This window comes from Stenella coeruleoalba (genome assembly GCF_951394435.1).
Source record: "Stenella coeruleoalba genome assembly, chromosome: 2".
NCBI classification, from domain to species: Eukaryota; Metazoa; Chordata; class Mammalia; order Artiodactyla; family Delphinidae; genus Stenella; species Stenella coeruleoalba.
Genome location: NC_137147.1, coordinates 80,681,096 through 80,709,089, shown reverse-complemented (window position 1 = coordinate 80,709,089; position 27,994 = coordinate 80,681,096). Strand labels below are relative to the sequence as shown.

General features: G+C 33.6%; 1 long non-coding RNA gene across 1 annotated transcript in view; it reads left to right on the top strand.

Annotated features, from left to right (window-relative positions):
• Positions 1-27,994, top strand: part of LOC307182053 — a 328,436-nt gene that overhangs the window by 127,973 nt on the left and 172,469 nt on the right. The window contains exon 3 of the long non-coding RNA XR_013827105.1: positions 2,943-3,097. This is a non-coding gene — a long non-coding RNA (uncharacterized lncRNA). The remainder of the gene's footprint in view (positions 1-2,942; positions 3,098-27,994) is intronic.

Genomic DNA, 27,994 nt, shown 5'->3' with positions numbered 1-27,994 from the left:
TCTTTCACCATTAAGTGTGTTGTTAGCTGTAGGTTGTTCATAGATGCTTTCTACTGGGGTGAGGAAGTTTCACCTTATTCCTAGTTTGCTGAGAGATTTTAATGGTAATATATTTTGAATTTTGTAAAATGCTTATCTGAGATTAAGATTATCATATTTTTCATTTTTACTTTATGAATATGGCAAATTACATTGATTGTTTTCAAATGTTAAGCCAAACTTGCATTTCTAACATTAACCCCACTTGATCACAATGTATTATCTTTTGCGCATTGTTGGATTCAATTTGCTAAAATTTTGTTTAGAATTTTTTGTATCTGTGCTCCTGACAGATTTGGTCTATAGTCTTCATTTCTTGAAATGTCTTTTTATGATTTTGGTTATCAAGGTAATGCTGGCCTCATACAATTAGTTGAGAAGTATTTAGTCTTTTTTATTTCTCTGAAAGAGTATTTTTTTCTTTCAACATCTTTATTGGAGTATAATTGCTTTACAATGGTGTGTTAGTTTCTCTTTATAACAAAATGAATCAGCTATACATATACATATATCCCAATATCTCCTCCCTCTTGTATCTCCATCCCATCCTCCCTCTCCCACCTCTCTAGGTGGTCACAAAGCACCAAGCTGATCTCGCTGTGCTATGCAGCTGCTTCCCACTAGCTATCTGTTTTACATCTGGTAGTGTATATATGTCCATGCCACGCTCTCACTTCTTCCCAGCTTACACTTCCGCCTCCCCGTGTCCTCAAGTCCATTCTCTACATCTGCATCTTTATTCCTGTCCTGCCCCTAGGTTCCTCAGAACCATATTTTTCTTTTTTTAGATTCCATATGTATGTGTTAGCATATGGTATTTGTTTTTCTCTTTCTGACTTACTTCACTCTATATGATACTCTATAGGTCCATCCACCTCACTACAAATAACTCAATTTCGTTTCTTCTTATGGCTGAGTAATACTCCATTGTATATATGTGCCACATCTTCTTTTTTTTTTTTACATCTTTATTGGAGTATAATTGCTTTACAATGGTGTGTTAGTTCCTGCTTTATAACAAAGTGAATCAGTTATACATATACATATGTTCCCATATCTCTTCCCTCTTGCATCTCCATCCCTCCCACCCTCCCTATCCCACCCCTCCAGGCGGTCACAAAGCACCGAGCTGATCTCCCTGTGCTATGCGGCTGCTTCCCACTAGCTATCTACCTTACATTTGGTAGTGTATATATGTCCAAGCCTCTCTCTCGCTTTGTCACAGCTTACCCTTCCCCCTCCCCATATCCTCAAGTCCATTCTCTAGTAGGTCTGTGTCTTTATTCCTGTCTTACCCCTAGGTTCTTCATGACATTTTTTTTCTTAAATTCAATATATATCTGTTAGCATATGGTAATTGTCTTTTTCTTTCTGACTTACTTCACTCTGTATGACAGACTCTAGGTCTATCCACCTCATTACAAATAGCTCAATTTCGTTTCTTTTTATGGCTGAGTAATATTCCATTGTATATATGTGCCACATCTTCTTTATGCATCCATCTGATGTTGGACACTTAGGTTGTTTCCATCTCCGAATATTGTAAATAGAGCTGCAATGAACATTTTGGTACATGACTCTTTTTCAGTTATGCTTTTCTCAGGGTATATGCCCAGTAGTGGGGTTGCTGGGTCATATGGTAGTTCTATTTGTAGTTTTTTAAGGAACCTCCATACTGTTCTCCACAGTGGCTGTATCAATTTACATTCCCAACAGCAGTGCAAGAGGGTTCCCTTTTCTCCACACCCTCTCCAGCATTTATTGTTTCTAGATTTTTTGATGATGGCCATTCTGACTGGTGTGAGATGATATCTCATTGTCGTTTTGATTTGCATTTCTCTAATGATTAATGAGGTTGAGCATTCTTTCATGTGTTTGTTGGCAGTCTGTATATCTTCTTTGGAGAAATATCTATTTAGGTCTTCTGCCCATTTTTGGATTGGGTTGTTTGGTTTTTTGTTATTGAGCTGCATGAGCTGCTTATAAATTTTGGAGATTAATCCTTTGTCAGTTGCTTCATTTGCAAATATTTTCTCCCATTCTGAGGGTTGTCTTTTTGTCTTGTTTATGGTTTCCTTTGCTGTGCAAAAGCTTTGAAGTTTCATTAGGTCCCATTTGTTTATTTTTGTTTTTATTTTCATTTCTCTAAGAGGTGGGTCAAAAAGGATCTTGCTGTGATTTATGTCATAGAGTGTTCTGCCTATGTTTTCCTCGAAGAGTTTGATAGTTTCTGCCCTTACATTTAGGTCTTTAATCCATTTTGAGCTTATTTTTGCGTACGGTGTTAGGGAGTGATCTAATCTCATACTTTTACATGTACTTGTCCAGTTTTCCCAGCACCACTTATTGAAGAGGCTGTCCTTTCTCCACTGTACATTCCTGCCTCCTTTATCAAAGATAAGGTGACCATATGTGCGTGGGTTTACCTCTGGGCTTTCTATCCTGTTCCATTGATCTATCTTTCTGTTTTTGTGTCAGTACCATACTGTCTTGATTACTGTAGCTTTGTAGTAGAGTCTGAAGTCAGGGATCCTGATTCCTCCAGCTCCGTTTTTCTTTCTCAAGATTACTTTGGGTATTCGGGGTCTTCTGCGTTTCCATGCAAATTGTGAAATTTTTTGTTCTAGTTCCGTGAAAAATGACATTGGTAGTTTGATAGGGTTTGCACTGAATCTGTAGAGTGCTTTTGATAGTATAGTCATTTTCACAATGTTGATTCCTCCAATTCAAAACATGGTATATCTCTCCATCTGTTTGTATCATGTTTAATTTCTTTCATCATTGTCTTATAGTTTTCTGCATACAGGTGTTTTGTCTCCTTAGGTAGGTTTTTTGTTTGGTTTGTTTTTTTTGTATTTTTGTGGTACACGGGCCTCTCACTTTTGTATCCTCTCCCGCTGCAGAGCACAGGCTCCGGACGCGCAGGCCCAGCGGCCATGGCCCACGGCCCAGCCACTCCGCGGCACGCGGGACCCTCCCGGACTGGAGCATGAACCCACGTCCCCCGCATTGGCAGGTGGACTCTCAACCACTGCACCACCAGGGAAGCCCTCCTTAGGTAGGTTTATTCCTAGGTATATTATTCTTTTTGTTGCAGTCGTAAATGGGAGTGTTTCCTTAATTTCTCTTTCAGATTCTTCATCATTAGTGTTTAGGAATGTAAGAGATTTCTGTGCATTCATTCTGTATCCTGATACTTTACCAAATTTATTGATTAGCTCTAGTCATTTTCTGATAGCATCTTTAGATTCTCTGTGTATAATATAATGTCATTTGCAAAGAGTGACAGCTTTACCAAGTTGGCTGAGATAAAAAATGGTACCATAGTGTTTTAATTTGCATGCTTTTGATTGCTAGAATGAGTCTATACTTAGTAGTGAATTCTCTCTTTGAATGACATGTTGATGACCTTTGCTTATTTTGAATTCAAAGTTTTATCTTTTTTAATCTTTATAACTTCTTTGTGTAATATTTTTGTGACAATACTCTAGATATCTATAACTATGTGTGTATATAAACTACATATACAAACATACTGATTTAAGATCTGATGCAATGTCATTTGCTTTTTTTTGTCATCTAACATAACTTGAATAGTAGGAAAAAAAATAATAATGACCACTCTTTATTAAGCTTTACTTTGTGCCAAATTTTAACATATTATTCTTAATCTTAAAAAAAAAAAGGTATGTAGTAGGTGGTATTATCCAATTATACAGTAAGAAACTGGTCTGCGAGGGATTAAATTATAGCCCTAAGGCCACATAAATGAGTGAATTAAAATTTGTATCCAGGTGTATGGCTCTAAAGCTTATAGTCTTTCAATTACATTATTAATGTTTACATCTTTTTTGCCACTAATTTCCCTTCTGAGAATTTATCTAAAAATAATCTAAATATTTAAAAAGTCATAATCATATAGATATCTGAAATGACATGGGATATAATAACAATACTGTAAATAGTTTACTGGCATTACAGTAGTGTATAGTTAAATAAATCTTGATATATCCACTTAATGGAATATTCGCCAGAAATCTTTATAGACTGTTGTGATGTAGAGAAGAACTTATGACTAAATATTCAATAAAAGCTCAGTGTAAAAACCTATATACATAGTATTTTTGCAAACAGATAAAATACGCTTATAAAAAATAGGAAAAATCTATATATAATTGATCATAGTTATTGGATTTGGGCATTGAATTATGATGTTCTTCTCTATTTTTCAAGCACTTTAATGTTATTTTATTACTTTTGTAATTATTTTAAGATAAGCATCAGTACACAGCAATTGACAAAAAAGTCCCAAACAGTACTGTAAACAGTGTCACAGACTTTGAGACAAGGCAAAAAACTATCACTGTCATGGTCAAAAGGGACCATAAAAAAGACTTCAGCATGGCCTTGAGAAATGAACAGAATTTAGATAGATAGATTGCTGGTTTTGCCAAATCATATCTATGAGGTGATGTCAAACATCATGTATCATTTTTTTTAAAAAAAGAAGGAGCAGGTGTTTAAGTATCAAATAATGCTCTTGGGACTTTTGCCCTCCCACTGTGATGGAACTAAGGTTAGCCTGGGGGCTTTAGATGAGGCAGGGAGGAGAAATGGTGTCTCAATTCTTTATTCTGAAAGACTTAAAATTTATCACACACCTCTTCTGACACTCTGTCTAGCCCTTCTTTCTTTCCTCTCCTCTAGGAAGGAAGAGCATGTGGTGTTCAAAGGTCTTAAGAGGGTGCAGGAAAGAAGAAAATACTATTAGAACATGCTTCTTTCTGCTGCCCAACTTCGAATGACACTTTGGTTATATTAATCCCTACCAGTCATTCTCAGAGGAGGGTACTCAAAGTCTGCTTAGAGTCTCTGGGTTGAGCACAAGTTGAGAATGAATTTATTGGAGTGCTATGTTTACTAAATACTAATCCATTTCCCAAGATAACTGCCCATTAGCAGTAGATATTGAGATCAAAGCCAGAAGTTAGATTGTGCATAGTTTCACTGAAGTATGGCTTTCTAAATTTATCTATTAACTACAACAAATAATTCATTTTTTGAATCTAACAAGATATTAAGGTATTATGTTATTAGTGTGTATAGGTGGAATAAAAAGCAATTAAAAGGTGAGGTCAGGGAAGGAGTGGAATTGCCATGAGTGTTTCAATTCGCACATTGATAAAACATGTAAATAACATTATAATTATTTCTCTTAAATTCTCACTTTCATTGATCAGTAAGAGAGCAGTATGTAAGTAGGTTGTTTGTTTTTAAAGCAATAATCTGGAGTCATCTCTATTTATCACCAACATGAGAAGAAGTGGAAAGACATGAAAGACAGTCTAACCATTGGCCTTACGAGGCCATATAGCATTTCCTACTCTCCACCCACTGAATAAAATAACTATCATGGAATGGCACTTTTTTCCTGCTTAAATTTGGTTTTAAAGTGAAGCGTAACTTTCTGAATAATTATTTTGAGCTTGTAAATGGTGTCTCTCTATAACCAACCAAGCATATAACAAGAAGATGAAGATGAGACTTATTTTCACTTCATTTCACTTCTCTGTAATTGACAAGCTCTCACTGGGTGTCAACTTTAAAAGATGACAAATCCTAAATCTTAGAGGACCTAATTCAATAGTTCAGCTTTCTAAATTGTTTGCAAATTAATCTACATTTTCAAATGAGTCAGGCATGAAATATAAGATGACATCTATATTACAAAAATATTAATTTCCTCGTCTTTCTCTTTTTCCTAGTCAAAGACAAAAGATACATTTAAAATGTTCATTTTGTTAAGAGATTGTAAAAATGAACATATAGTGTGCTTGACCTTTTCTCTTTTTTACACTAATTCATTTCCATCTATTTAAACCTGCAAGTTGTTCAGTTTGTAAATGTTCTGTGTGTTGATGAGAGAAAAATTAAATTTGTGAAATATTTTCAGTACATTACATTTTCTTAATGAAGATTCATTTGGGTTCAACAAATATAATAATTTGAGCCCTGTTGATTTAAAGGCTAGCCTTAGCCCTCTTCCCAATTAGCTCTAGCCTCAGTTTACCCCATGTGTAAGTAAACACAGCTGTGTTTTTTCCATACGAGCGAATTGATAGTTGTATGGTACTCTGCACATTTTTAGTTCCTAACTTACCTTGCCATAACACTGATGTCAGTGGTCTGATTTACTGAAGGGTATAAAATACAAGATAGACATTGTGGAGTTTTCTGCTCCTCTAAAATGAAATTTCAGATAATTTTTTAACTTCCTTGATTAAACATATATTTTGTGCCCAAGAGTTAACTCTAATATCACTATCAAAAGAAATTGATCTATATTAATTAATGATCATTATAGGACAGTCAAATCATATTTCTCTTGAAGATATCACATTTCAGATAATGCTATTTCCTTAGTACTTTAACATACTCCACTAAGGAAGGCTAGGAAAATATCACCATTTCAGGAAATAGCAAGTGGAAGACTTTCCAAGAAGTTTTAGATATTAGATCCTCTTGGTCAACTGTTACAATTATCACTATCAAATGTTACTGGATATAAAACTAATATAAAAGGAATTAATAAAAACAAACTACCCATTTATATTCCTCTGGGACAGGAAACCATGACCAGTGAATCAATTAGGTCACAGTTAAATTCAACAGAGACTTGTCTCTTGAGGAACGTTATATAAAAGCATATACTTGTAGAGCTGAGAGGGACTTTACAGGCCACCTCATCCAACTTAATTGTTTTACAGAGAAACTGAGGCCAAGATAATCAATATAAATCCAAAGGACAAAATTATGAAAATAAGTTCTTTAAAAATAGTCTTTTATATATTAAGCACATTTCATTATGTTTATTGGTGAAGAACTTAAAGGTGATTTTCATATATTAATAGATTCATGTCTGAGAACAAGACTATAGCCCTAACCACTCTCCCCGCACAGTTAAGCCTTGTGAAGGAATGGCCTAAAAGCTCTGCTTGAGTTGCTAATTCAGCTGCTGCCATCAAAACGGGGACAGCATTTTATCTGATGTAAGTCAATGAAGGGAATATAATTTAATGCAAAACTCTGGGATTGAAGAACAGAAGAAGAAACCAGAGACTCTAATTTGGGCTCCAAAACAATTATGCATGAGTCCTTCTTTGATTTCAGTGGTTCTAATATTACCATTTCACTAATTAAAGTTGAATTTCTTGACTGAACATTCTTCATTGAACTATGTTGAATGTATTTATAAAATACTCTGTCTCAAAAGCTTTCGACAAAATTCAACACCCATTTATGATAAAAACCCTCCAGAAAGTAGGCATAGAGGGAACTTTCCTCAACATAATAAAGGTCATATATGACAAACCCACAGCCAACATTGCCCTTAATGGTGAAAAACTGAAACCATTTCCAGTAAAATCAGGAACAAGACAAGCTTGCCCACCACTATTATTCAACATAGTTTTGGAAGTTTTAGCCACAACAATCAGAGAAGAAAAAGAAATAAAAGGAATCCAAATTGGAAAAGAAGAAGTAAAACTGTCACTGTTTGCAGATGACAATAGTATACACAGAGAATCCTAAAGATGCTACCAGAAAACTACTAGAGCTAATCAATGAATTTGGTAAAGTATCAGGATACAGAATTAATACACAGAAATCTCTACCATTCCTATACACTAATGATGAAAAATCTGAAAGTGAAATCAAGAAAACACTCCCATTTACCAGTGCAACAAAAAGAATAAAATATCTAGGAATAAACCTACCTAAGGAGACAAAAGACGTGTATGAAGAAGATTATAAGACACTGATGAAAGAAATTAAAGATGATACAAATAGATGGAGAGATATACCATGTTCTTGGATTGGAAGAATCAACATTGTGAAAATGACTATACTACCCAAAGCAATCTACAGATTCAGTGTAATCCATATCAAACTACCACTAGCATTTTTCACAGAACTAGAACAAAAAATTTCACAATTTGTATGGAAACACAAAAGACCCCAAATAGCCAAAGCAATCTTGAGAAAGAAAAACGGAGCTGGAGGAATCAGGCTCCCTGACTTCAGACTATACTACAAAGCTACAGTAATCAAGACAGTATGGTACTGGCACAAAAACAGAAATATAGATCAATGGAACAGGATAGATAAACCCCCGCACATATGGTCACCTTATCTTTGATAAAGGAGGCAAGAATATACAGTGGAGAAAAGACAGCCTCTTCAATAAGTGGTGCTGGGAAAACTGGACAGCTACATGTAAAAGTATGAAATTGGATCACTTCCTAACACCATACACAAAAATAAACTCAAAATGGATTAAAGACCTAAATGTAAGGGCAGACACTATAAAACTCTTTGAGGAAAACATAGGCAGAACAGTCTATGACATAAATCACAGCAAGATTCTTTATGACCCACCTCCTAGAGCAATGGAAATAAAAACAAAAATAAACAAATGGGACCTAATGAAACTTCAAAGCTTTTGCACAGCAAAGGAAACCATAAACAAGACCAAAAGACAACCCTCAGAATGGGAGAAAATATTTGCAAATGAAGCAACTGACAAAGGATTAATCTGCAAAACATATAAGCAGCTCATGCAGCTCAATATCAAAAAAACAAACAACCCAATCCAAAAATGGGCAGAAGACCTAAATAGACATTTCTCCAAAGAAGACATACAGATGGGCAACAAACACATGAAAGAATGCTCAACCTCATTAATCATTAGAGAAATGCAAATCAAAACTACAATGAGATATCATCTCACACCAGTCAGAATGGCCATCATCAAAAAATCTAGAAACAATAAATGCTGGAGAGGGTGTGGAGAAAAGGGAACCCTCTTGCACTACTTGTGGGGATATAAACTGATACAGCCACTATGGAGAACAGTATGGAGGTTCCTTAAAAAACTACAAATAGAACTACCATATGACCCAGCAACCCCACTACTGGGCATATACCCTGAGAAAACCGTAATTCAAAAAGACTCATGTACCGAAATGTTCATTGCAGCTCTGTTTACAATAGCCAGGACATGGAAGCAACCTAAGTGTTCATCAAGATGAATGGATAAAGAAGATGTGGCACATATATATGATGGAATATTACTCAGCCATAAAAAGAAATGAAATTGAATTATTTGTAGTGAGGTGGATGGACCTAGAGTCTGTCATACAGAGTGAAGTAAGTCAGAAAGAGAAAAACAAATACCATATGCTAACACGTATATATGGAATCTAAAAAAAAAAGGTCCTGAAGAACCTAGGTGCAAGACAGGAATAAAGACACAGACCTACTAGAGAATGGACTTGAGGATATGGGGAGGGGGAAGGGTAAGCTGTAACAAAGTGAAAGAGTGGCATGGCACTACCAAATGTAAAATAGATAGCTAGTGGGAAGCAGCCGCATAGCACAGGGAGATCAGCTCGGTGCTTTGTGACCACCTAGAGGGGTGGGATAGGGAGGGTGGGAGGGAGGGAGACGCAAGTGGGAAGAGATATGGGAACATATGTATATGTATAACTGATTCACTTTGTTATAAAGCAGAAACACACCACTGTAAAGCAATTATACTCCAATAAAGATGTTAAAAAAAGAAAAAAAAAGAAGAAGAAGATAGGGGCCCACATTAAAAAAAAAAACAACAACAACTCTGTCTCACCCTGGCTACACTACACCAATAATTTCTGTTTCCTGCCATTTGGACATGGTGTCTTGGATCCAGACAATGTTAGTTACACATATGGGTTATGATGATTTGTTTCTTCTGTCTTCATGTCCATTCACAAACTCCATCAGTAATAGAGATAATTATATTATAATAAAGTTATTCATATAGGTGTCTGTCTTCTCCCTTAAATTTTGTGATTCTTGAGGGTATGAATTTCTCTTTCTCCATAATGCCAAGTAAGCACCATGAACAGGGAAGATGTTAAAAACAAAATTTTTTAATAAAAGGATGAATAGATGTGAATACATTTTCAGGATAATCAATTGTCCTCCCAATCCACCAGCTATTTATCTTCCTTATATATTTTCTTAACCAGTTAAGATCTGGTTAAGGTAAGCATATTAGCTAAGTCACTGTTTTCACCTTCCCTTGAGACTTTCTGTGTTGGATTGTAGCTTCCTCTTTGAAATACTAGTATACAGATTTAGCAGCCATTTTGCAGAGCAGCTGTATCTGATTCTTTCCTTTGCCTGAAAGAATATCTGGCCTGATAAGAAATAAAGTGAGGTTATCTAAGGAAGCAAAGATACTAATGTCAGTTGATGAGGGTTTTTGATATCCGCACTGTAGCTTTCCTCCACTGCTTTAATTAATACTTGCTTGTTCATGTTATTATTATCCTCAAATACCTGTACTTGGAAGATCATTAAAATACCCAGTTAAGAAGGTCATTCATAGATTAATGCCTAATGCGTAGAATAATCTACACTTATGAGAAATTCAAAAAGATTTATTAAATATATGATAGAGATAAAATGATTGCAGATTTGGCTTTTCTTCCCCAGTTCTATGTTCCCTCTTTAGCTCTCATCTACAGTACTTTTAGTTCATTGAAATACACTAGGGACAGTCAAGCATCTACTTCAACCTGGTTCTATTTTTTTATTTGATATTCAGGGCTTCCTCATGGTCTCTAGATTCTGCCCCGAGTACCTTTCATGGTATAGACAATCTCTTTGGTTTAGAATAGGGATTGGCAAGCTCTAGAAAGATAAAGGGATAGATAGTAAATATTTTCAGCTTTGCAATCTGTGTGGTCTCTGTTGCAGCTACTCAACTCTGCTATTGTAGCATGAAAGCAGTTGCAGACAGTGCTTAAGGGAATGGACGTGGTTGTGTTTTAATAAAACTTTATTTACAAAAAACAGGTGGGAGGTTGGATTTTGGGTCGTCGTCTCATGGGTTGCCAATTCTTGGATCTTCTTTTCCATTGTTACTTCCAACCACGTTGTACTAGCCTTTCAGATCTGGGAGAAATATCCAGTTATGATTCTAAATCCATGCACTTAAGGTACTTTAATCTTCTATTATAATTCATAGGAATGCTTAGACTTAGTTTTCTTATTTGTGGAGTAATGATAATATGTCATTTCTCTGTCTTTTGTGAAAATAAAATTACTATTGATATCTGTGAAAATTTTTTATCACTTGTGAAATACTATGTAAAGCTAACATAGAATTATTTTGGTGACCGAATCCATGTGATTATTCAAAGTTCTTAAACTATTAGTCTTGGAAATGGGAAGTTTAAATATCAGGAAAAAATCATGGCGTTTCTGATGATATTTTTCAAATGTTATCATATCAAGGTGGAGTAAACACACACTCAATTTATATTAGATGGCTACCTGGGACATCTTTGACTTCTTGGTATACTAATATTATATCCATTTATTCTTAGTCAGCGACTCAAGAATTCCTTATAGTGAACACAATTGCAAACTGTGAGTTCTCACTTCACACACCATTTCTAATTAAGAAATAATTAAATGATTTTAAAATGTCAAGGAATTTGGTCCAGTGGTTATGTTAGCATAAATAATTATATGATTCTAATCATAACTTTCCAGTCTGCTGTGATCATTTCTAAGCAGATTTTACTCGTTTCTCAAAGTCATGAATTTATCTTTAATGTATAAAACTGCTTTCTTAAAAAAAAAAAATCTAGCAGCAGAAGCCAGGAAGAAAATGGAGCACACATTCACTGAGCTGTGAAATGTGGAGATCTATTCAACTCCATTAACTACAAAATATACATCATCCACTAACATACTAGACAATGAATGACTCTATATGGAGTGCTACATGTCCAAATTACTGCAAGATGAACACTTTGGTAAAGGTTAGATGCTACAGATAACTGTTTACATATATTAACAGAAAGGTAAGCAGTGACAATCTTGCAGTCCTTTCACAAGCTTAATGCCCTCCAATTCCAATGAGCACTATAGGAATTTCAAAAAATTCTCTGAGAAAATCATCTATAACCTTTATTTCCAGGGTAGAGGAAGATTAAATTATTTGCAATACTTTTAATTTTAGAAAAGTTGTAACCCGTGTCAGTGTTATGATGATTTTTATTTATTAAGCATCTACTAAATGCCTCATGTAAATTTTATGTGAGTAAAGGGAGTAAACAGGAAAATAAACAAGTAGGTTTCCCTGTAGAACAAAAAGCTTAGTGACATTTTATCAACATAAAATTTAGTAATTTTAAAGGGAAGTGATCCATATTTGTTTTTATTTTTAAATACTTTCTTAATTATTTTTATGATATATCAATATTCAGGAAGCTCTTACGAGATTAAAAATAAATTTTTAAAAAAAATTTTCTGGAGATGGAATTTATTTTTTTTTCTATTGTAAGATGGGTATTTTCTGAGTTTCCACAGGAGGAAAATACTAGACTTGAATATGTCACCATAATAATCAGCAAAAATGCTTATATGTGTAGTTGGTAACTACTGCAAACACAAATAGGTAAAATGAGTAAATGTCATCTTTCTCCTCTCATGGAATTTATTTTATACACAAACATACACACAGATTTATGTGGAGAGATATATATATATATGAAAAAAGGTATTTATACATAGAACAATAAATAGTTCAAAGCAACATAGGCAAAGTGACAAATAAGTAGTAGTTGGAATAATTGAAACAGGATTCAGAAAGACTAATATTTTCATCACATATAATAATAAGCTAGCACTTACTGTGTGTTCACGGTGTGTTCAGCACTCGTAAGTGCTTTCTATACGCATCAGTTATTTCTCACACCTCCTTATAAGTTTTGTTATTACTCCCATTTTACAATAAGGAAACTGAGAAGTAGAGAAATTAATCAAATCGCCCCAGTTCACATAGCCATAAGGTGGAATAGCCAACATCTAATCCCAAGCAGTCTAGTTGCTGAGTCCGCACTCTGAATTATCAAGCTGTACTTCCTCTCTCCCAGTAACAAACTTTTATCAATACAAAGCCCCTTGACTTTTGTATGACTTATTTTAAAATCCTTATACAATACTTCTTCCAAGGTCTCTGACTCATATAATCTATTTTTGAACAACTCAGAATTATATACATTTCATATGGCATCTCTAAAGCACATGCACAATTTGTATTTTTGAAAATTCAGTTAATAATTAATTATTTTCAGTTATCATAAAGTGATGTTTGCCCTAATCAGATGACTTGTTGCCACTTTTGAGCAGCAGAATTTACACAATAACTTGAATTTAATGCTATATTCATCTTTAATTGTAACTAAATCATGGAAATGCTAATACTACATCCTAGTCATGAAAAAGACCTCATAAAATTAAATTTGATCCAAGTTTGAAACCACTAGTAGCCTAAAAGCTGCAAGTTAACTTCATTTATATTTTCACTAGACTTGAGCCAATTGATTTTAATTGTAAAAGAAAAGATCAATATTTACAATCATGTATAAAAACCTGAAAATGTATTATCAGAGAGTGTGCCTATAAAAGGTAGGCATAATTCAGAGTTCTATAATGTGAGCTTTCTCTAAATTTCCGCTCTCCCATCAGTGAATAATACATAGGTTTATTGTTTACCTTACATGGTGGGTTTTCTTGTGCTGATTTTCAGAAGATGTTGTGTATTAAACTCATGAGCTTCCTATGTAATACTACAATATTTAATCCTATATGTTCAAAGTCTATGTAAACCTTAGAAATATTTTCATGATTTATCCCAAGTGAAAAATAAAATATTTTTATACACTTTTTGACATTCTGTGAATGGTCTGACATAGGAGGAGAATCTATAATGTAATATATGGCCAGTTAGTCACTAGAGTTTATTTGTGAAGCTATCACCAACTTTAATCTAGGAAGAAATAAAGAATGATTAGTCAAAAATAGAAACGTGGTATGTACCTTACTTGTTTTGCAGGAAGTTTCCAATTTCTATAATTATGATCTAATACAAAAATACTAAGAACTCAAAGGTGTTTTTATGTAAGAAAGATCAAGTCATTTCACATGTTTTGGACAAAGCCTAATAAAAATATCTTTTAGAGAGCAAAAATAATAAAAATCATTTTCATACAAAATGATAGGAAGAAAATATAAAAATGTGAATAGTAGTTACTTATGGGTTTTTTTTTTTAAAGTTCTTTTCCACTTTTCCCTATTTTTAAATTTTCCTGCAGTAATCTGAGAGCAATTACACTAAAATTTGGATTTGGGCATTTGGTGGGAATAATTGGTCAGAATCTCATCTTGTTTATCCCACAAACAGATTTTTGTTTTAGAAATCTTTACATCTAAGGATTTCAGTTGGCAAAGATGTTATATTTGAATTAAAAACTACTTACTGGCTATAATTTATTGAAGTGCATTTAACTAAATGGAAGTGGAAACTATGCATTTATTCCATATCCATTTTATTAACACTTTCTACAATACAATTCAGGTTTGGAAATAAGTTTATATGGAATCTTAGTGTAGCATCTGAGTAGAAAAATAATGCAGTCTGAATTTGATGGCTTTCTATTCACCAGTTCTTTGACTTATAATTCCTATGTATTTCAATCAATCTCATTAATGGCACCAATCATTTTTGTGGGGTCAGGGTTTTGCTATAACATAGGTTAGTATGGTGTAATAATTTTTCTTTGTTAGTGCAGCATAACTAATTAAGTACTTCCTTTTAATGTTTGATTGAATTTTGTAAAAACCATAGTTCAAACAAATGAAGGTGTGTCACTGACCTCAAATGGGACCTGGGTTTAAGGAAATCATTTGATGGAGCAACTGAATTAGGTCTTTTCCTCACTCTATTTTTATCAAGATAGGGAATATCTCAAGCTGGTTTTAAATAATGAAAATACATTTGTAAGATGTTTATTAAATTGTGAACTTTCTACCTCTGATGCAAAACTTGAAGGCAAAACTATTTTATTTGTATATATTAAATACAATACATATGATTTACATAAAAATTTTATAGATTTTTCTTTCAAAATGTTATTAACTCAGGACAACTGCTTGTTACGTTTCCATTTATCATAGTGTCACTTTATTTCACTGTTGTCACTTGAATAATAGGCAATCAGGATTGAAAGTTTTTCAAAATTGCAGTCCTCTAGATGTTACAATTAAATTAATTATAAATCCAGAATAAACAGTTCTTAATCACATAAAACAGTTCTGCCACATTATACACACTTTTGTTATGATGTAAATTGAAAGCCAGTGGATTTTTTTTTAAATAAATAAAGCCGCATGTTCACAAAGCTCTAACTAACCCCTCATTAATAAACAGATGCACTGAAAAAGATGTGCCCCAAACATCTGCTCTTGCTAAAAATGACACCTTATTTTTCAATTTAATATTAACAATTTGACAATCTAAATAGTATTTATTTCCCATTTTTATGTGAACAATCAACAGCTAAACAACTCTAAAGTACTTTATTCATGGGCAAACTAGCTTGACAAAATGGGATGTTTTCAGGAGAGGTTCAAAGAGATAAAGACAGTCAGGGTAGTCTTAGTCATTTGGGTTAATATAACAATACCCTAGACGGTGGTTTATAAACAACAGAGATCTATTTCTCACAGTTCTGGAGGCTGAAAAGTCCAAGATCAAAGAGCCAGCAGATTTGGTATTTGGTAAGGTCCTGCCTCCTGGTTCATAGATGACCATTTTTTCAGCCTACACATGGCAAAAGGGACCAGGGATTTCTCTGAGTCTTTTTTGTATGGGCATTAATCTCATTAATGAGGGCTCTACCCTTAAGACCTAATCACCTCCGGAAGACCATACCTCCAAATAACATCACATTGAAGATTAGGTTTGAACATATGGATTTGGGGGAGACACACATAGTCTATAGCACAGAGAATAGTAGATTTTACAACTAGTAAAGGAGAATAATGTGAAGATCCAGGTCCTACAGTGCTGGAGTTATACGTAGAATAGGACACAATGGGTCATTATTCTGGGTCCCATGTCCTGTGGCAGGTAAGGTTTCAGTAGCAGCATTCAAGCTAAGTTAAAAGCAATAGCATTTCTTTCCCAAATCCCACATATTACACTAAAAACAATTAGATTATATAATTAATAACTATATTTATTTATTTATAACAGCATTTCACATACCATTATAGTGTTCTATTCTTTTCTGAGAGTTACTTATTGAATCACTGCTATGTTTTTTTTCTTTTTTTTTGCGGTACGCGGGCCTCTCACTGTTGTGGCCTCTCCCGCTGTGGAGCACAGGCTCTGGACGCGCAGGCTCATGGGCCCAGCCACTCTGCGGCATGTGGGATCTTCCCGGACCGGGGCACAAACCCGTGTCCCCTGCATCGGCAGGCGGACTCTCAACCACTGCGCCACCAGGGAAGCCCCCACTGCTATGTTTTGATTTATGCAAAATATAGTTTTTATTTAGTAACATTATTTATCAAGAACCTATTATGTGACTGTACTCTGCTAAGTGTGTACAGCACACTGACTTGAACTGCATTAAAATTTTTTAAATTCTCAAAAAAACACCCAACAACTATATTATATTACAAAATATTGACAAAAGATACATATAAAGAATATTCTAGGAGAAGGCTATACAAGGGAACCAAATTCAATAGGCAAGCTGGGGCATCTTGGAAAAAGTTACAGTGAAGTTTGAAGGATACAAAGTATTTAGAAGGAGATAAATATTCTGTGCTAAGGGAACAACACACAGAATGGCTCAGAGTAGTGAAAGAGCCTAAAGAGAGCATTTAAGAAACTCAGAATAGCTTTTACATATCTGGGGATGTAGGGCGTGCACTGGAACAGTAGCTTGGGATAGGGCCAGAGACCTAGGTAGGTCCACATCAATGGAAGCTTTGTTCCTTGAGCTGAGTTAGAACTTTATCCACAAAGATATGAATAGCTATTAAAGAATTTTAAGTAGGGGAATAATATTAAAGGGTTTGTGTATGAGATCAGTAACTTAGGCATTAAGCGACAGGGAGGATAGATTGGGAGTGGGGTTAGGGCACTGTAACAGTATCTCTGTTGAGCTTCATTGCTTCCATAGGTGCTACAAGTTTTACAAAATTTAACAAGATCTAGTCAATGACCATTGGTATATTAATTTATTTACTAATTTACTTACTTTTTGAAAGAGGACCAATCCCAGGTTGCTTGGTACTTCATGTGGGTCAGAGAGAGAGGATAGGTAACATATGCATATAAATACTTATTTTATATAGAAGTACATACCAAATGCAGGTGAGTTGTTTAAAATAACTGTTCTAAGACAGTACAGGCAGGGTCCACTCCAACTGAGGTGGTTAGAAAATGCATTAAGGGAGGAAAGCCAAGGAAGAGAATTCTTTTTGTGAAGAGAAAATTTATAGCCACTACTTTGAGACTGTCCAAATATCTTAAACTCATTCTAAATTAAAATCATACAGTACCAGGAAAAATGAAATAATTTAAAATGGAATTTATTATCAATCAGGAAAAAAATGCTCTGATATCTAATGATGGGATTATTTCATAATGAAATATAGAATTTACAGATGCTTCCAAAAAGGACATTTCATTTTGCACATTATAAACATTCTTTATTTTGCCCCCAAATCATTTTTTTCAGTGTTGATTCCTAGTGCTTCTTTCATTTATCCTTGATCATTTTCTCTGCCTTTTTCTGAAGGTTTGTTGTCCCAAATGTCATCTCAATGATCTACTGCCAAATACAAGGAATTTTGCTATGAAATTAAAAGTGTTTCCATGTTTTATGAAGTCAGGAATCTCACTCAGCCAGCTACTATATTCAAAGAGACTAGTGTACAGAGAAGAATAACTGAGACAGACAAAAACAGGAAATACAAACAAAGACAGTCTCATCAGATTTTTTTCTTCCACTGACATTGCATTTTGACTACTTCAGACTTCTTTTAAAAGGGTATAGTTGATTACAAATTAAAGTTTACTGTGTGATCTTTTAACAGTCTTTAAACTTTGGCTAGGTATGATTGCCAAGGAAAAGAGCAATCTTTGATTGAAAAATGCTCCTGTTATAAAGCTTAGAGTAAAGTAGTAAATACCACTAACTGATGCTTTTTGCCTAGAAACATCTGTCTGGTGAATGTGTTTCGATAGGTGAATTAACAGAAGGAAACATAAACATATCTTTCTTTGAATTACAAAAATCCCTTTGTTTTTTCTGGAATCAGAAGTTTAAACTTCTAAAAGTCAATATATATTGGTCTAGTCCACGGCCAGCAAGAAAAAAAAATTCTATCAGCTAAAAACAACTCAAATTCTAAAACGGGGTTTGGAAGGAGAGCTATCCAAATCAAAAGTAAATCCAAAAAGTTTGATTTTGACATAACTGTAGAAACATTATACAAAGAGTTGTGGAAATCCATTTTGTCTGAAATACTGTACAGTGACTTCCAAGAACTAGTAGAAACATATGAGTTCAAATATAACTCTCACAATGAAGATTACAACGTATAGTATCTTATGTAATCCTTCCCACTAAATGCTAAATCCAAAAGCCTCAAGGTCATGAACCAAACATTATTCAACGTGCCGATCATTGGCAGGTTTAAGCTGTAAGATGTTTTTATTTCTATAACTGATTTCTCTCAGTAAGTAACTTTGGTCTGAAAAGATGATAAAGTGGATATGAACTTAAATATTAAGTTAAAAGTGAAGAAAATGATCAAACATTTCTATAGCTGTAGTTAATTCTGCTTTACAGTTCCCAAGGATCTCTTAACAGGATAATTGAGCTCCTCAAGACTGTCATTCTTAGGAAAGATGCAAGAACTCAAAATCTTCTAGCCTTAATTTTGAAAGTGAAATATCAGTAATGCAGTTGATAGCTTGTATCTGAATACACTGATTCTGCATCCACTGACATGATGAGTGTTGACTCAGAGGATCAATGGAAGCACTAAGAAAATGATAATAGAGGAGGCATTGTAGGATTTGCTTGATTTCTCCTAACTCAGAGGTTATTCCCAATCACTCTTGAACTCTTCATAGGTCCCTTTTCTCCCCAGTATCTCTTCAATAGTACACACTGAGTCCAAATGACTATACACTCAAGGATACTGCTAAGATTAATTTGGTATTTATGAGCCTGTCTATATATCTGACACACTATCTGCAAGGCACCAACATAGGCACAGCCCAGTTCAAACAGCCCAGTATCAACCCCTGATAAAGTGGATACAAAGCTTTATTTAAATTAGTCCCTTGAAACAGATTAATTCTGAAATGTTACTTCCTTTAACAGTAACAAAATTTTCCTTGCAGATTTCTGTCTATTCCTTTCTGATTCCTACCTTGATACTCTTTTTCATCATAGTTCATGAACACCTTCCAAACTCCAGTGCTTGATTAATTTCACACCTCTACACTCTCTTAAGCAATACATTTGAAATAGAATAATGGATACATTCCCAATGAAATATAAATGCTAAATGTTGACCTAAGAATAGAAATTTTAAACATGTTAAAAATTATAGAGGATGTTAAAGTCCTACCATTTTTAAAAGGCAGAAGATCAGATTCAGATATAACTTTCAAGGACCATACAATTTTTTTACAGGTACGCTAACTCTCGCCCACAGTTCTCATATCCAAAAACAAAAGGTTTTTTTTTTTTAATTCATTAGGTAGAAAAGCCAGACCTGTTAAGTCTTGTCCCATTTAGTATGAATATTCACATATTTTCTGCAGAAATATTAATATGCTTACAGAGTACTATCCAACATCTAAAAGCAAAATGTTTAAATTAGGTATTAAAACAAATTCCAGAATATTATTTTAAATAATTAGTTCTGCCAAGTAGATTTACTCTAGGAATTCAAGAATTGTTTAATAATACAAAGAGTATCAATATGTCATTTAAAAGGGAAAAATTACATTAATAGATGTTGACAAGATATTTGCCAAAATTCAGTTTGCTGTAACTGATTTTTTAAAAAAACTTACAGTTAAACAAGAATTTGATGAAACATTTCTGTGTAAGTTAAATAGCATTTATGAAAAGCCAAGGACAGGCATCCAATCAAATGAGGAAGTGTTAAGCTTTTTATTCATCTTTAGTAATAAGTCAGGGATGCTTACTGTCACTACTAGCACTGTTTTTGAGGGTCAATCAAAAGTAATATGATATACATTATATAGAAGCACCACAAAAGCAAAGATATCAACACTATTTATAGATTGTATTATCATATTTTTAGAAAATCTTAGAGAATCAACTGAAATACCTTGAAATAATAATAAAATTTGTTGAGTGCCTGTCATTGAGTCACTTAAACTTGTGCTAGTCCCCTAAAACTTTCTCTGCTTCAGTTCTCTCATCTAAAAAATGGAGAAATAATATCTAACTTATTGGGTTGTTATGAGTATTAAATGAATCAATATAGGTATAATGTTTAGAATGCCTGCCTCTGTAGGTGTTATCTATTGTTGCTCTCGTTGCTATTATGATGGTTAAAATGTTATATATATGTTCAAATCTGAATATATATCATTTTTTTATGTGTATATATGTATAATTAAGAAACAGAACTTGAATGAATGGAGAGACAAGCTATGCTCTTAAATGGGAAAACTGTTATATTGTAAAAATATTAATCCTTCTTGAATTAATATATGTATGATATATTTTTATCTGTTACTATCAGAATCACAGCAGAATTGTTTGCTAGTTTGCTTTTTGGAACACAAACTGTACAAAATGTTCAAATTTAAAAAATGTGTAGTATTTGCCAAGGAAGTCTTGGAAAAGAATAGTAAGAGGGGGAGTTAATATTTGATTAAGATAACATTCCATTCAGTGGTGAAAAAAATGGATAATCTAATAAACGGGATTGGGATATCTGACTATCCATTTTTAAAAAATGAATCTCTTACTCTCTGTATTTACCTGAGAGAATGAAAACATATATCCACACAAAGCTCTGTATGCAAATAGTTATAATATCTCTTTTTCATAATTGCCCAAAACTGGAAACAACTCAGTGCCCTTCAAGTGGTGAATAGATAAACAGATTGTGGTACATCTGTAAAATGGAATACTACTCAGCAATTTAAAGGAACACATTATGGATATACACACAACAATATGGACCAATCTCAAAATTATGCTAAGTGAAAAAAGCCAGACTCAAAAGGCAACACTCTGTGTCATTTCATTTGTATGCCTTTCTGGAAGAGGCAAAACTATAGGGACAGGTATCAGGTCAGTTGTTGCCAAAAGCTAGGAATGTAAGAGAAGCAATTAACCACAAAGAATAACCAAGGAATGTTTCGAGATTAGCAAAATATTCTATATTTTTATTTTGGTGCTGTATGTCTGTCAAACCTACGACACAGTAAATTTTACTGTACATAAATTATACCTCAGTAAACAAGTTGAAAAAAGAAAATGGAACTAGATCCACACCTCAAGCCATGATCAGGATAATTTTTAAATGTATTAAAAATATAAATGTAGCAGGAAGCCCTAAAAGGAGAGCCTGACTCAGAAATGAAAATATTTGTTACCAAGACCTTTCCTACAAACGAAGGCTCAGGCAGATGTTAGTGTCCTCTAGCGTCTGCTCCAGAGCAAAGTTTTCTGGGGGCTGTACAAGGCTTTAACAATCTACAGATGTAAAAAATACCACCTTCACTTTAAAGAAACCTTCAAAACTATTCCACTAAGTGATGAACTCCTGAGAGCCTTAAATTTATGCTTTCTGGTTATGAAATATTATTAATATATCTCCATTATGAAAAATTTGGAAAACACAGAAAAGACAAAAATAGAATATAAAAATTACCCATAATTCTATCTTACCTTTTCTCTCTCTTTTTCAAAATGTAGAGAGTAAAGAATGAAATTTTTCCTCTCTCCTTGGTCCAACTCCATCCCCTGGAGGTAGCTGCTGTCATCTTCAGTTCGGTACACATTCTGACAGAGACTTTCCTGCTTTCCTACAGAAGTAGGTTGGAATTGTGTCTTAGTCTGTTTCGACTGCTATAACAAAAATACCATAGACTGAATGACTTATAAGCACAAAAATTTAATTCTCACAGTTCTGGAAACTGGGAAATTCAAGATCAAGGTGCCAGCAATTTCGGTGTCTGATAAGGACCCACTTTCTGGTTTATAGCGAGCCATGTTCTCCCTGTGTTCTCAAATAGCAAAAGGGTCTAGAGAGCTCTCTGGAGCCTCTTTTATAAGGACTAATTTCATTCATGATGGCAGAGTCCTCATGACCTAATCACCTCCCAAAGGCCCTACCTCCTAATACCAACACATTGAGGTTTAGGGCTTCAACATATAATTTTTGGGAACACACAAACGTTCAGTCCTTTGAACTGGTTTTAAAAACTATTATTATATATTTTTTGTTTTTCAAAATGTCATATTGTACATATTGTTCTTCAATTTGCTTTGTACTTAATAAATATACTTTAGGGATCAAAAAATATAAATATAAGAAAGAAATTTGGATGATTTTAGTGGAAATGGAGAATATTTGTGAACCTTGGAGTAAGAGGATTTCTTAAGATAAAAAATCCAAAAGGCATAAAATGTAGGTCCTTTGTTTCTAAAAGATACGGTGATCATTAATTGTATGTGTTAACTTGACTGGGCTGAAAGATGTCCAGAAAGCTTGTAAAATATTATAAAATATGATTTCTGGGTGTGCGTGACGGTGTCTCCAGAAGAGGTTAACATTTGAATTGGTAGGCCGAGTGAAGAGGAGAACCCTCACCAATGTGGCTGGGCATCATGCAATCCCACCCTGAATTGAGGACCTGAATAAACAAAAAGGCAGAGGAAGGACAAATCTTCTCTCTTTGCTTAAACAAAGACATCCCTCCTCTGCCTTTGGACATCAGCACTTCTGATTCTCAAGCTTTTGTAATCAGACCAGGACTTAGAACCTTCAGCCCCCGGATTCTCTTTGGACTCAGACAGAATTACACCACCAGTTTTCCTGATTCTCTAGCTTGCAGATGGCAGACTGTGGGACTTCTCAGCCTCCATAACCACATCAGCCTATTCCTACAATCAATCTGTCAATATTGATTATGTTTTTCTGAAGAAACCTTGACTAATAAAGATACTAAAAGCAAAGTCATTAAGCAATTCACCAGGAGAAAATATTAAAACATATAGGGTATATTAATAAGAATAAGATAAACAAAACCAACCACAGAAAAGGAAAAGGAAATGAATAGGCAAGTCAAAGGAGAGAAGAGACAATAAACACATTTTAGAAAGCATAACCTTAATAATGGTTAAGAAAATGAACGTTAAAAACACAATGAGATAATATTTTCTAGTCACAATTGGAAAATGAAATTTACATCGAAAACCTTCAGTATCAAACAGGTAATTGTATATGCTTCTGATGGTAGTGTGCATTACTATAATCATTTAATAAGATAACCTACTATTGTTTATTTAAGCAAACATACCTAAACTTTGACTAAGCAGTTGAACTTATGGAAATTTATTTAACAAAATATGAATTCAGAAAAACATACATAAAAAGATAATACAGCATTATTTGCATCAGTAAAAAACAAACAAAAAATAAAAGTTAAATAAAATGTATAATCTTACAATGAATATTATGTAGCCATTAAAATAAATAAGATAGACTTATCACTTAGTAGGATGTGCACATTGCAAAGTTAAGTAAAAATGCAAATAGATGAAGATCATGTATTTCTGATTATATTTTTTAATTAAGTGAACAGAGATCTCAATTGCATAAATAGACATAGAGGATATTGTGGAGTGTTCTACCCAGATACCCAGGCTATCTCCCAGTTGCTGGGATTATCGACTGATGACGGCTCTGAGTTTTGTCCTTCTCTGGAAACTACTCACCCAAGATTGTACCTCTTCCCAGGGGTTGGCTAATGACTTTGAGAATACAAAATTCCAGTTCCTTGTCTCAATTTGGGACCACTCTGAGAGGTCTCATGGAGCTTGAGGATTTTCCCATGAGTTTGATGAGGCCTCAACTGCAACTTTATTTTAGTCAGCTTGTCCCTCTTCCCCCTGCTGCCTCCCTCACTTCCTTAGGTGTGTATTTAGAGGTGTATCTCCCAAGAGATCACCGCAGTGAACATTTTGAACTCAACACCCTGTCATCAGAGAGCTCAATCTAAAATAACGTTTGTGTCTCTGTATGTTAATAAATGCAGAGGGAAAAGTACCAGAGAAGATCCGTAGCAGGTCATTTATACTAGGTAATCAAGGGTATAGGATTAAAAGAGGATTGGCAAAGGAGAGTGTTTCACTTATTCATGTCTTCATTGTTTTAATAATTAAATTCCGAGATTGTTTTTTCTGTAATTTAAGTCACCTAGAATGTATTTTGTGAAACGTCATAGGGAACGATTCCTTTTGTGTATATAATACTAAGGAAAATACACTAAAATACATTTTGCATGTAGTAAGGGAGATCCATTCCCATGCCTTCTAGCTCCTTTAACTTGCTTTAGAAGGAAACTTTTTCAAAGTTTCTTTTAAACCACTCAAACAAGTAAGTCATCAAGCTTCCCAAATGGGCATATTCTGCGCTTTTAATTTTATGCTGGCAGAGAACACAATCAATCAATTATTGCTGTTTGTGAAACATTTACTTTTATAATTCTAACATATGTTAACTCCTAGGGTTACCAGAATGTTTTTTTTTTTCACATTATTTGACAGCTGAAATTAAACAAATCCTATTCAACTACAAGGCTAATAGAAGGTTTACTATGTGTGTCATTAGCACCATCCATATAAGGTAACGGAAAATATGAGGTGTGGATTTTTAAAATATGATAAAATGAGAACGCTGTTAGATGCACAGGAAGGTGTGACTTCAGGCCTGGCATTTTCTTATTAGAATAAAACTGCCTCTGTTTTATTTTACTAAAATAATCAGCCTTATGTGTTTTTGAGTTGACATCTTTCAAATTATTTTATCAAATCAAAAATATGTACCTTAGTTGAAATAGGTCTTAACTATCATGTCACTTTAATGTAATATATGGCATAATAGATTGCTCCGTAATAGGCTGCTAAAGATTTTTGTGTTCAAGGATATCATGGTTAGAATGAAGAAATGTAATTTATTTGCTTATATTTTTTAACCCTTATCACTTTTGCAACATGCTTTTTATGATTGAATAGAAGACTTTTAGGAAAGTATAAAAGCACATAAAAATTGCCCAAAATATTTTAAATGTAAGCATGAGAGAATATACATGTAATATGTGTATATATATTTACATGTATATAAATCTTAATGAGTACATTTATTCATAATCACAATACTTAGATTATGTATTATCATACTAAAGCAGCTTCTAATCTTGAGATTGCCTTTTTCCTACTTTGCATTTATAGAACTCCTTTCATTCAGAGATATTCTAAGAATACTACACACAAAGAACAAGGGGGTTATACAGCCTATCTATAGACAGGAAGAGACAGCAGAGCCTTCATTCTTTTTAAAAAACATACAAACGGATGTCCCCAGGATATACTGAGTGCCAGTTGAGTTGTATAATCCCTAAAGCATATTATTTTTATTTCTAAGCCTGTTTATGCCAGTAGTTATTGTAATTTCATAACTTAACTAAATACATGAAATAAGTATAAGTATGTAAAGAGAGTTGTTATTAAGAAAATCAAAATGATTAATGTGTTAAACTTGATGAAGACAAAATTTTTTTTACAAAAAGTAATTGCTGTGCATTTAGGTGTGGATGAGACAAGTACAAAACATTAGAAACTAAATTTGTACAAAACATTAGAAACTAAACTAAATAGAACTTCACTTATATTCCTTTACAAATGTTTTTGCACCCTTTAAAGATACTGAAATTCAAGGTTGTGAAAGACAAAGTATGGATATGGTTTATGCAAGAAAATACTGTAGAACTTTAGTCAGTAGATCTATCCTTAAAGAATACTCTTTCACTCTACATCAAAAAATAAAGTAAAATTTTAAAAAATGATGAATGACCCTATATTTATATATTTTAAATGATATCTTGTGCATGTATATTTGTATTTTTTTTTTTATGGTTCTTCTCTTAACTGACCAGTTGCTGACCCAACTGTTTTTTGTTAAAAGGCTTCTGCTGTGGCCAAATACTCAGACTGCTTTGGTCCCATTACAAACACCAACATTTAATACATGTGGAGGTTTGAGCAAGTGAATCTTAAGTTTCTTCATCTGATAAAAGACAGTAATAGTTGGACCAGCCCTATAGTGTTGGGTGAGAATTAGTTGTTCATCACTGAGCAAAAACTGAGCACAGTACCTAGCAATCAGTAAATACTCAGTTAATGCCAGCTGATATGTAATGGGATGTGGATAGGACTATGAATTTGTATTTGCTGCCATCAATGATTTGCATTTTTTTCCCTCACAACTCCCAGATTTTTTTTTTAAATAAAGGGCTATGTATAAAAAGCAAATGTAATATAATTTTAGTGTTACTAGTATTCAGACTATGGGATGCCGAACCTTCTTGCTTTTAAAATTAAGAGCAGAATATATTAAAAGTGCAATCTGTGACTAAAACATATTCTAAATATGCTGTGTTTATGCATCAAAATTCATAATTATGTGAAAAAATCTAAGATTATATGAACTGATGGCATAATGAAGTTAAAACTAGGAAAAAAACTGTAAATCCACTTTCATTATGACTATCTTTGATAGGAACAAAATCTCAAGGGTTACTAAAGTCACAAAACTATACCCTATATCCTTTTTTACTTAAACATATTTTAATATGCACATTGTTCATTCTTCTTTCAGAAACAATGTGAGACAATAGGCCCTTAAGTTATACAGTATGTGACTTATTTTGGAGAACAAGTTTCAAAAAGTATACACCATTTTTTAGGTACCCAGTGTTCCTGTTTACAACATGGTACCCATTTATAAATGTATGGTTCACTATAACCAGCCCCTTTTTAAAGAAGTGTGGAATTCCGTATCCAATTTCAAGAGTCAGTGAAATGTTGCCTTTTTCTAAATTGACCAGTAGTGTTTGCATGATTCAGGTGACAACCTTTAGCCTTGTTTTTAGATATGACTGAGGAAGAATTTTTATACATATGCATCAAAAGAAAAATTGAGTCTTAGGAACTGTCAGAGTTTCTTAAATTTTAAACTTAGTGTTTTCATTGTATATTATTTCAAATGGTTTTCAGTTTTTTTAGTAAAAAGAAGTTTTTAATTCCAAAACTTATTAAATTTGTTCAGTTTGGGATCAAGAAGATGAATGTCATTGCTCCTGTGTTTGGCAATGTAATTTGTTCTTATTGGTCTTTACTCAGTATATGCTAAGGCAATTATTTTTGTTGACACCATCCTGCTGTATGTGATAGGAAATGAGTATATTTCTTATGCCCAATGAAATTATCTTAAATTTAGGCTACCTATGGATTCTTAGGGATAAAGGTCCTATAACCAATTAGCCCATTATTTAGTAAAATTTTCTGATAGCACTTATTCTAACAACTAGCTTAATACTAAATGTTATTAAAGAATAAACTTCTTTTATAATAATTTGTTGGGGAAAAAAAGCCAACTTTACCGTAGGTGACCTGAATTTTTTCACATTGCACAATGTTGATTAAATAATACAAACTTCATCAAGAATGCTTTTTGTCTGTAGAATTATATCAAACAATTGCCAAAATATACTATTTTTATCCTCCTTATTCTCTCTTCTCCAAGTACAATAGATAGAGGAAAGATAGTTTGGTAATGAAAAAGAATTATCTCTAAGTAAACATCAAGATTATTCAACTCAATAGACTCATTTTCTTAGCCAAAATTAATAATAACTATGATAATAACCTTGAAGAATAGTATACAACTTTTCTTTTCTGTGAGCTCTGTT